Genomic DNA, 9,462 nt, shown 5'->3' on the forward strand with positions numbered 1-9,462 from the left:
TATTGTTTATGTGATATATCGGAAAAGCGACTTTAGTTAACTTGATATCAATGGATAATACTTGTTGCTATTTTATGGGTTACCTGAGGTAACCCTGTCATAACAAAATACTTAGTAGATACTTTGTTAGTATATGCATTTATGCTGTAATAAACCACTTTCTTCTTTTGTTATGTAGGAATTCATTGAAATTATATTGTTTATGTGATGTATATGTAAAGCTGATCTGAATTAACTTGAGTTTAATAGGTTGTATTTGCTGTTATTGTTTGGGTTACCGCAGGTTACCCTGTTATGAAAGAATTTTTAGTACATACTTTGCTAGTGTATACATTTATATTTTAATTACACAATTTCTTAATTTTATAATAGAATGTTGGACTTCATAGATTTGTATTGTTTATGTGATGTATATATAAAGTTACCTCAGTTGACTTGAGTTTAATGGTTGTATTTGTTGTTATAATTGGGGTTACCTCAGGTAACCCTGTCATGAATGAATACTTCAGATCATTAATTGAACTTTTATAAAAAAAAAAAAAAAAAAAAAGTTTATAATTTTACCAGCCATCCCCACCCTACACGTACATACGAAATGAATGATCGGTGAAAACAAATAATAAAATCATTTGGGAAGTTTTTTGACATCTTTGGTATTTGGTCACATTAAAATTTGGTATTAAGATCTATCTAAATAAGAACTATATTTTCGTGCGTATTTAATCAATGACGCATTACTACGATTACCTCAGGGCACCGATTACCTCAGGGCATACAGCAGCGGACCTAACTGCCACCTGCATAATGACCACATCAAGGATTCTGGACTCAAGTCGTTACCTTACAGAACTAGCCTTAAACTAGCAAGTAGTGGACCGAGGGAAAAGGATTTTATTCATCTTATTAACTAGACAAGAATGTGAGTAATGAAAATAAAATGAAATTGTCATGCCCCCCCCCCTTTCCCCCTTTTATAGTTTGGATTAGTTTATGTAATATTTAGATTTTCATAATTATCATTCATCATTGATTATTTGTTAAACATTCTCAATTACTAAGACAATGCAAACATTTATTTAGTTTCAAAACAGATATATAATTTACAATGTACCTCCTTTCATGACTTTCATGAGTGTAAGAATTGGGGTCCTCTAATTTTTATGTATTATTTACTTTTTACACATTTTCTAAAACAAATACTTATTCTGTACAATTCTAAGGAAAATGATTTTATAATCAAAATGTAGATTTCTGTAGTAATTTGATTTCTTTTTAATGTTTTTCCTTCATTCTGAGATTTATAATCTATCTTGTCAGTGGCAGATCCAGAGTGGGGCCCACTGACTGACCTAAGAGTGGGGCCCGCTTCAGTCAAGCTTCAGTGATTCCCTAGACAAGCAACTATTTTTTTTCCTAAAAAGGGGGGGGGGGGCGGCCCCCTGGGCTTCCCCTAAATCCGCCTCTGATTGTATTACCTTATTTTGTTTTCCACAGTTATTCTTCTTACTTTTGCATCCCATTATTCTCTATTTTAATTATGATCAATTATGTGTGCTTATTTACAAAATGTATCTCCAATTATTATGTTCATATTTATTTTTTAATTCAATAATTTGCTTATATTAATTATTCTTTGTTTGGTAAACCCTATTAAGCTTCTTAAATGATGTGTTCATGGTTTAATCTATTATTTTTACAATTTATGAATTATTTGTTATTGATTTCAAAACAGTACTTTAGCTGTAAAATTGTCAAAACTTTAAAACTCCTATTTTCATAACACCATTGTTGTGAATATAAATATTTGATTTGCATTTAATATCAAGCTCCCCACCCCCTCCCCCAAGATTAAATGTGAATTCTATATCCCTCCTCCCCATCTCTGAGATTTGATCAGGTTTTTAAAACATCCTAAATAAGGAGTATCTTTTAACAATGGTTTGAAACTGTAAATAACCGGCTTCCCCAAAAAAAATATATTGAAAAAAAAATTGTATAATGATAGAAAACAGATGAGTACTGTGTTGCAAATAAAATCTGTGTATGGTTTATTACCTTTTACTTTAACATATGAATAATTGGTATGCAATATTACAGCTAATTTCTTAATGCATGTAGAATAAAATTTTGGTTAGCCTGCTTGCTTTGTTTGTATATATTGTACACTCATAAGGATAACACCCAATTAAATTCAAATATGATATATAGGTTTAACTATGCCAATATAAATTGTTTAAAGATGTCATTCTTATTTATAAAGCTTGTATAAACAATTATACAAACAAAGCAAGCAAGAAAATCAAAGTTTTACTTTGTAAGCATTAGGAAATTAGCTGTAATAAATCTTGAACAGCAATACATGTATAGATTAACACAGAACTTGTTTCAATGTTTAACTGTAGTTTTATAAATAATTGCTATCATTTTTTCCAGCATGTTGTACTTTGTTTCTGAAGAAAATAAGAATAGATGTCAATGATGCAGTACTTGAAGGTGAAATGAGGTAATAATAATATATTGTTTAAAAGTAATCCTTGTTTCTTCACCAAAGGTTCAGCATGCGTTTAGCAATAATACTATGATATACAGGTACATATTTGTCATACAAAGTCTTCACAAACACGGATAGAGACAGGTAGGCTAGAAAAATATATATTAGAGAGTCTTGTCCTTTTCACAAATTGCACCTATTTAAATTTATTTAAAAAATTATACTTAACTGTATCATAATAAATTTTTTTGTCTATGAAAAACTAATCATTTTAACAAAAATTACAAACCTTATTTGCTGTTTATATTGCTGATTCTTATTTTTATTCTCCATTTATATAAGCTGAATCAATTTAATTGTTGTGTAAATAATTATTATTCTTTAAAGAAGATTCTATTTATACCAAGAACTATAATCAACTTTGTATTTTATGCAATTGTTGAGCAATGCTAACTTACATCAAGACAGATTCAGATTCAATATTTTATTATAGTCTCACTACTTGGAATTCATATACAGTACATACAGAGTATATAAACAATATAAGACAGCCAATATACAAATATAAAACACAAGTAACAAGACATCTAACATGAGCGATATTTTCCAATTAACAAAGTTCCATAACTCATCAGTTAAAAGGTAAAATTTGTCACAATCAGAAGTGCTGACATCCATTATTCCTGAGGTTGTGTAATCATTGTTATAAATCTTCCTTTCTCAATTTTATTCTTTAAAGAAATTTTATCAATGCAGACTGTTAATGAAAAGGTGTACAGAAAGCAAATGTTATATAAAAAATAATCATAAAGTGATTGCATAGAATTGAACCCCTAGAAACTATTACTGGCAAAAATAAAAATATATTTTTGCTGAATTATTGCCAATGAAAATTATCTCTACTAGAGATCAAAGAACATAGAAGTAAACAGTATAGGTCAGCTATGATCACTCAAAAATGTCAGAGTCAATATTTTATGTGCCCATAACTGAGTTATATTGTAGTAAGTTACAAATGTTCCTCATTTTTTTTTTTATCTTTTCAAAGCCAGATTTATTTGACATATTCCTTAGAATTAACCAGGGGAAATAGCAATTCAACATGATGTCATCAGAAACCTTATATTTTTCAGAGTGATGTAACACAGGCAAGAATTTAAGTGAATGAAACAGCATCACTTCTAAAAGTAGCATGGAATTTTTATCACAGGTATTATTTAGACAGACAGATTAAAAAGTGTTTTGCCTTGTAAATCAACAACAACAGTTTCTCAATCAATATTTTAAAATTGTGTTTAAACGTTTTACTAAACCCCTTCAAACTAGCTATATATAGAATCACCCTTTTTTTTGGCAAAGGGGGGGGGGGGGGGGGGGGAAGGGGGTATTTATCTGATAAACAATCTGTTGTCCAGTTCCAGTCAAAAACATTTTGGAATCTAAACTTAATACCAAAATGTTAATGCTTACAAGTGATTATAACATCAATTGGCCAAAATTAGAGCCAAATTTTTCTTTTAATTAGAAATATCTATGCAATAGGGAGAAACATGACTCAGAAACATTACTTTTCTATAACTTTTTATAAATTGCTTATTTTTTTACCCATTTCAATGCGATTTTATTCTTGTATTTCGGGGCTTCTTTCATGTGCTGAATCTAAACATGTATTAAGTTTAGGGATTTTGGGTCCCTTTTTTTAAATGGGTCCATTGAGGGTCCAAAATTTAACTTTGTTTGATTTTATCAAAAATTGAATTATTGGGGTTCTTTGATATGTCAAATCTAACTGTCTATTTAGATTTTTAATAGTGGGTCCCGTTTTCAAATTGATCTACACTAATAAGGTACCAAGGGTCTAAAATTAAACTTAGTTTGATTTTATCAAAAATTTAATTCTTGAGATTAATTGATAAGCCCAATTTAACTGTATATTTAATTTTTAATTTTGGGTCCCGTTTTAAAATAGGTCTACATTAAGGTCCAAAGTGTCAAAAATTAGACTTCGTTTGATTTTTACAAAAAAATAATGTAAGGGGTTCATGCTGAATTTAACCATGTATTGTGATTTTTGGGCCCTGTTATCAAATTTGTCCATATTGAGGTTTAAAGGTTCCAAAACTGTTTAATTTCATCAAACCATTGAATTCCTGGGGTTCTTTGATATGCTCAATCAAACTGTGTATTTAGATTTTTGATTTTGGGTCCCATTTTCAAATTGGTCTACATTAAGTTCCAAAGGGTCCAAAATTAAACTTAGTTTGATTTTAACAAATATTGAATTCTTGGGGTTCTTATATATGCTGAATCTAAACATGTGTTTAGATTTTTGATTATGGGCCCAGTTTTCAAGTTGGTCCACATCAAGTTTCAAAATTTAACTTTGTTTGATTTCAACAAAAATTGAAATCTTGGGGTTCTTTGACATGTTGAATCTATTTAGAGTTTGGATATTGAACCATTTTAGCTTAATTGTCAAATGTTTAATCACAATCCAAATTCAGAGCTGTATTAAGCCTGGTTCTGGCTATGCAAATTGGTTAAAAAGAAATTATATGCCCAAGACCTATTATGGTATACAAATGTCCTCCGTCTATCTGTCCAGCGTAAACATATCGCACCATAACATTAGGAGGACTTTTCCAAATTTCATGAAACATAATGTAGTTGTTACTTATAATGGTCAAAATGATCTGTATACGTTTTGGTAAAAATAAGATTAAACCTTTTTGAGTTACAGGACTTTGTAACTAAAAAAGGGGTGTGTTTTTTTTCACATGTCCCGCCGTATCTCAAAAATGATTTATGATGATTGCTTAAAACTGTACAAACTTCTTAGTTATGTTAATCTACAGATCTGTTTACTTTTTGGTGATGATTCAAAATGTTTATATTTTAGAGTTATTGAGTTTTCTGGTATAAAAGGGTTATTTTGCACCTGTCGCGCTGTATCTCAGAAAGTGTTGATGATTATTGCATAAAACTTACACTTAAGACAAAGGGCGTATCATACACTCATGGCGCAGCAGTTTATTGAGTTCATGTCTGACATGTTGATGACGGATAGACAAACGGACAACAGTATGCCATAATAGTCCTGTAAATGATGTATAAAATGTGCATAAATAATGCACTCAAAAGTTAACCATGAAAGACACAAAACCATCTTTTGAATTTTGTGTAAGCATCAATCATTAGGAAAAAATTATTTAAACTAGTAAAAATTGCTTATATCTAATATTTGATTAAGTTTTTAAAATAAAATACTTTCTTTTATTTAGAAATAATCCAGCAGTTTCCAGATTATGAATTTCACCATGTTAATGAGTATTACAAGCAGTTAGAATGAGGTGTTTTTCAGAAGAAGAAATGAGTTCCAAGAATATATATTCTAAAAGTTCCAAATCTGTTTATTGTAATACTAGTAGATTACTTGAAATAATGAAGAACATTATTACAACTGTTTTTCCACAAAATACAGAAGATGTCCTTCATTTACTGACAATGTAATTGAGTTCTAATAACCAGGAACAGAAACCTCAAGCATTACCAAAAGGTTCATTTTGTTCTTTTGTTGATTCATTGAAAAAGGCTGAATCTTAGCACCACAAAAAAATACTGTCATTCTAGACACAGACCATGTTGTATAATCAAGTTTATCAGATGCTTCCAGACATATCTGAGAATAAATATTATGTGACATCTAGCTGCAAAATAAAACTGATTTCAAGTTTTCTGTTAATCTCTTTTGTTAATGCCAATTATTTTGTCATAGTCGCATCTCAAGTTGCATGTTTTACCTGTAACCTCTAGAAATGTATCCAACTGTTATACAAGTGAGTGGTTTAACTAGCTATAAACCAGGTATAATCCACCATTTTCTACATTAAAAAAAGGTCTGTACCAACTCAGGAATATGAGAGCTGTTATTCATTCTTTTGACATGTTTTAGCTTTTGATTTTGCCATTTGATAAGGGATTTTCCATTGTGAATTTTACCTTACTTTCATTGTGACCAAATCACTACTTTCACTTTAAACAATTTGTTTTTTTCAAATGTTTTACTTTTTCAATATATATATGCAACTGATAGGACCAATTAAATATTAAACATTTCAAAGAAAACAGTAGCCAGAATACTTAGAAAGAAATACCCCATATAATAATTGGGAACTATATTCAAAGGCCATTGAAAAAGGGAATTAATTGTGGTCTGAAGCCAACTGCAATGTTCTTTGTAATGTGTTTCCATAGCAACTGTTATTGATATTCATTTTGAATAATATAAGTTGTGTATCAAAACAATTCCTTATTAGTATGGTTTTACAAAGTTAAATAAGAAAAATTTTGAAATTGACGAATATAACCACTTACTTTCTTTTAATCTGCACAATGCAATTTCAAGTTTTGCCAAATTTCAGAAAATTTTGAACAATTTTTTTTTTTAAACAACAAAAAACACACAGCCAATTTTTTTCTTGGTGAAAGAGTGATATATGAAGATCATTTTGGGGGCATAACAAATATAACTGACGTTGGGATAAAAAATAAAATCATTTTGAAATTCACTAAAAAATGCCTTTTCAGCAGTTTGAAAAAATGCAAAATCAGCACTTTTCAGATACAAGTTTTAATGTTTTGAATTGGTTCAAGACAATGTCTGTTTACTTTAATGTGTTATTTCAGACCTTTACTTGTTCAGTATACCTATGATTTAGGCTAAAAATGTATATTTGTTAAAAATAATGAAAGTTGAAAAATGATGCATTTTGAGATTTTGCTACTCTGTTTCTGGGCTTATATATATGGGACCTGTAACCATAGCAACAGAAACCCCAAAAACAAAAATGAAAGTTATTTTTGTTATCAGGGCATCATATGGGCTTAATATTGAAAAGATATCGAAAATCTGTGACATTGGTGTAAACAGTCCCTTGAATATCTTTGGTTTTTACAGAGAATGACTCTTAATTGTTTTTAAATAAAAGTCATAAAATGACCTACTGGAATATAAATCTTGTTTATTTTAAATTACGATAATCAAACTTAATATGAACGTTACTTTTATTGTAAATCGTGTCTTTTTGTCATGTAATTTCATGTATTTTTGTATACCAAAATTTTAAATTTGTAGTATGCTACAAATTTTGTTAAACTGAACTCATTTTTGTTGAACAAAACTTTTGTCCGTCCAAAATGGAATTTCGAGTACAAAACCACAAGAGTCCAATTCAGCGCCCCGTAATTACATCAATTAACATTTTCGCTTTGGCATAAGATGAAATTAGTTTATAAATAATAACTACAGTAAACATTACAATTGAAAACGACTGTCTAGAACCATTTAAGAAATCGAAAAATGGAAATAAAAATTTAAAAATATTTTTGATTTATGATTTTTACTGTCCCTCTGGTATCGTTCGTCCCTCTTTTTTAATTCAACATGATGTGATGACCTACAATGTAGCAGTATCTTTAGCCACAATATACACACACCAATCACTTTTCCTCGTATTATAGTAATGTTATACTTTTAATATGTTCATTTACATGTACAGGTTAGAAAAGTTTTAAATGGATTCATGTCAGTTTTAAAAAAATTGATTTGAATATATCAATAATATATGCACTCAAAATTCTGTTTTGTTTGTCCGTTCATTGATAGAGCGCAAAATAACTGCAACAGACATTTTGATGCACTGCAGATGCGACTATAACATGTATAATAGAATCATGTAGAATTCTACGAACACAACTATTCTTTTCAACTGTTGTAGCAATGAGTTAGAGCAGCAGACGAAAAACATTATTCGACATATATAAAGTCGATCTTCAAGAATGCTACTGGTGTTTTATAAAGTTATTTGTACAATGCTATACTGGGGCTACACCAGTAAAACCTTCATCATGTTCTGTTACAGTTAAATATACTGTTATCTACAGAAAATAAACAGGCATCCCTTGAGTCGTTTATTACAATTCTGTCTATGTTTTATGATCATTATTTTTTGCTCAATTTCTTAGAGTTTATTTTGTCATAAAATGGTTTCAAATGTTTGTCCGTCTGATAGACGTCTAAGAATATTACTATTTCCTCCTTTTTTATGTTGTAAATCAATGTTTATGAATTTCAGTACCTACTAATAAAATATTTATTATGTTTCCTTATAATCAGCTTGACCTTTTTTCTTTTGACCGAATTACGGTAGGTAAAATAATGTTTCCTTGTTATCTAAAAACCAATTTGTTGAAATAATAAGTAGTATGTCAATCGGTAGATACATAAATTTTTATATTTTTAAATATAATGCTTTTCTTGGTACAAGTGTTGTATGTTATGGTACATATAATTTCTTGGTAGATGTGTAACTTTGTATGACGTCTTTAGAAATACCAAACAGACGATAAAACATACGGAATAAAGAATAATTATTTGGTGTCAAAATCTGAAAAGTAAGTAGGCCATTTTTTAAGTTGATGTTTTTTTGAAAAATAAATAAATTCAGCAACAAATTGCTTATTTGATTTGAAAAAAAAAAATCTTAATGAATCGTGGATACAAATTTCTTGTTTTGGGTTACAATAATTGATATTTTGTGAAAAATCACACTGAATCTTCCAGAAAATATACTGAAGATGATATTATCAAAATGCTGGACTTTTTGATCGACAATATATTTGTTGAGTTTGGAGGACTTATATTACAACAGACAGTCGGTATTCCAATGGGTACTATTTGTGCACCCCTGATTTGTTTTTGTACTCGTATGAAGCAGAATTTATTCAGAACCTTCTAAAAGACAAAAAGAAAAAGCACCTTGCGAAATTCTTTAATTTTACTTTCCGATATATTGATGATGTTCTATCATTGAATAACCCATACTTCAGCCAATACTTAGATCTCATTTATCCCAGTGAACTTGAAATTAAGGATACTACTGATATTAGAAGGACTGCTTCATACAATGTAC

General features: G+C 29.4%; 1 long non-coding RNA gene across 1 annotated transcript; it reads left to right on the forward strand.

Moving 5' to 3' along the window:
- Window positions 1–806: 806 nt before the first annotated feature.
- LOC139527375 (uncharacterized) lies at window positions 807–5,866 on the forward strand. The gene is made up of 4 exons (XR_011665345.1): window positions 807–919; window positions 2,434–2,503; window positions 3,625–3,701; window positions 5,773–5,866. It is a non-coding gene; the product is annotated as an uncharacterized lncRNA (long non-coding RNA).
- Window positions 5,867–9,462: the final 3,596 nt, after the last annotated feature.

Source organism: Mytilus edulis, chromosome 6 (assembly GCF_963676685.1).
Source record: "Mytilus edulis chromosome 6, xbMytEdul2.2, whole genome shotgun sequence".
NCBI classification, from domain to species: Eukaryota; Metazoa; Mollusca; class Bivalvia; order Mytilida; family Mytilidae; genus Mytilus; species Mytilus edulis.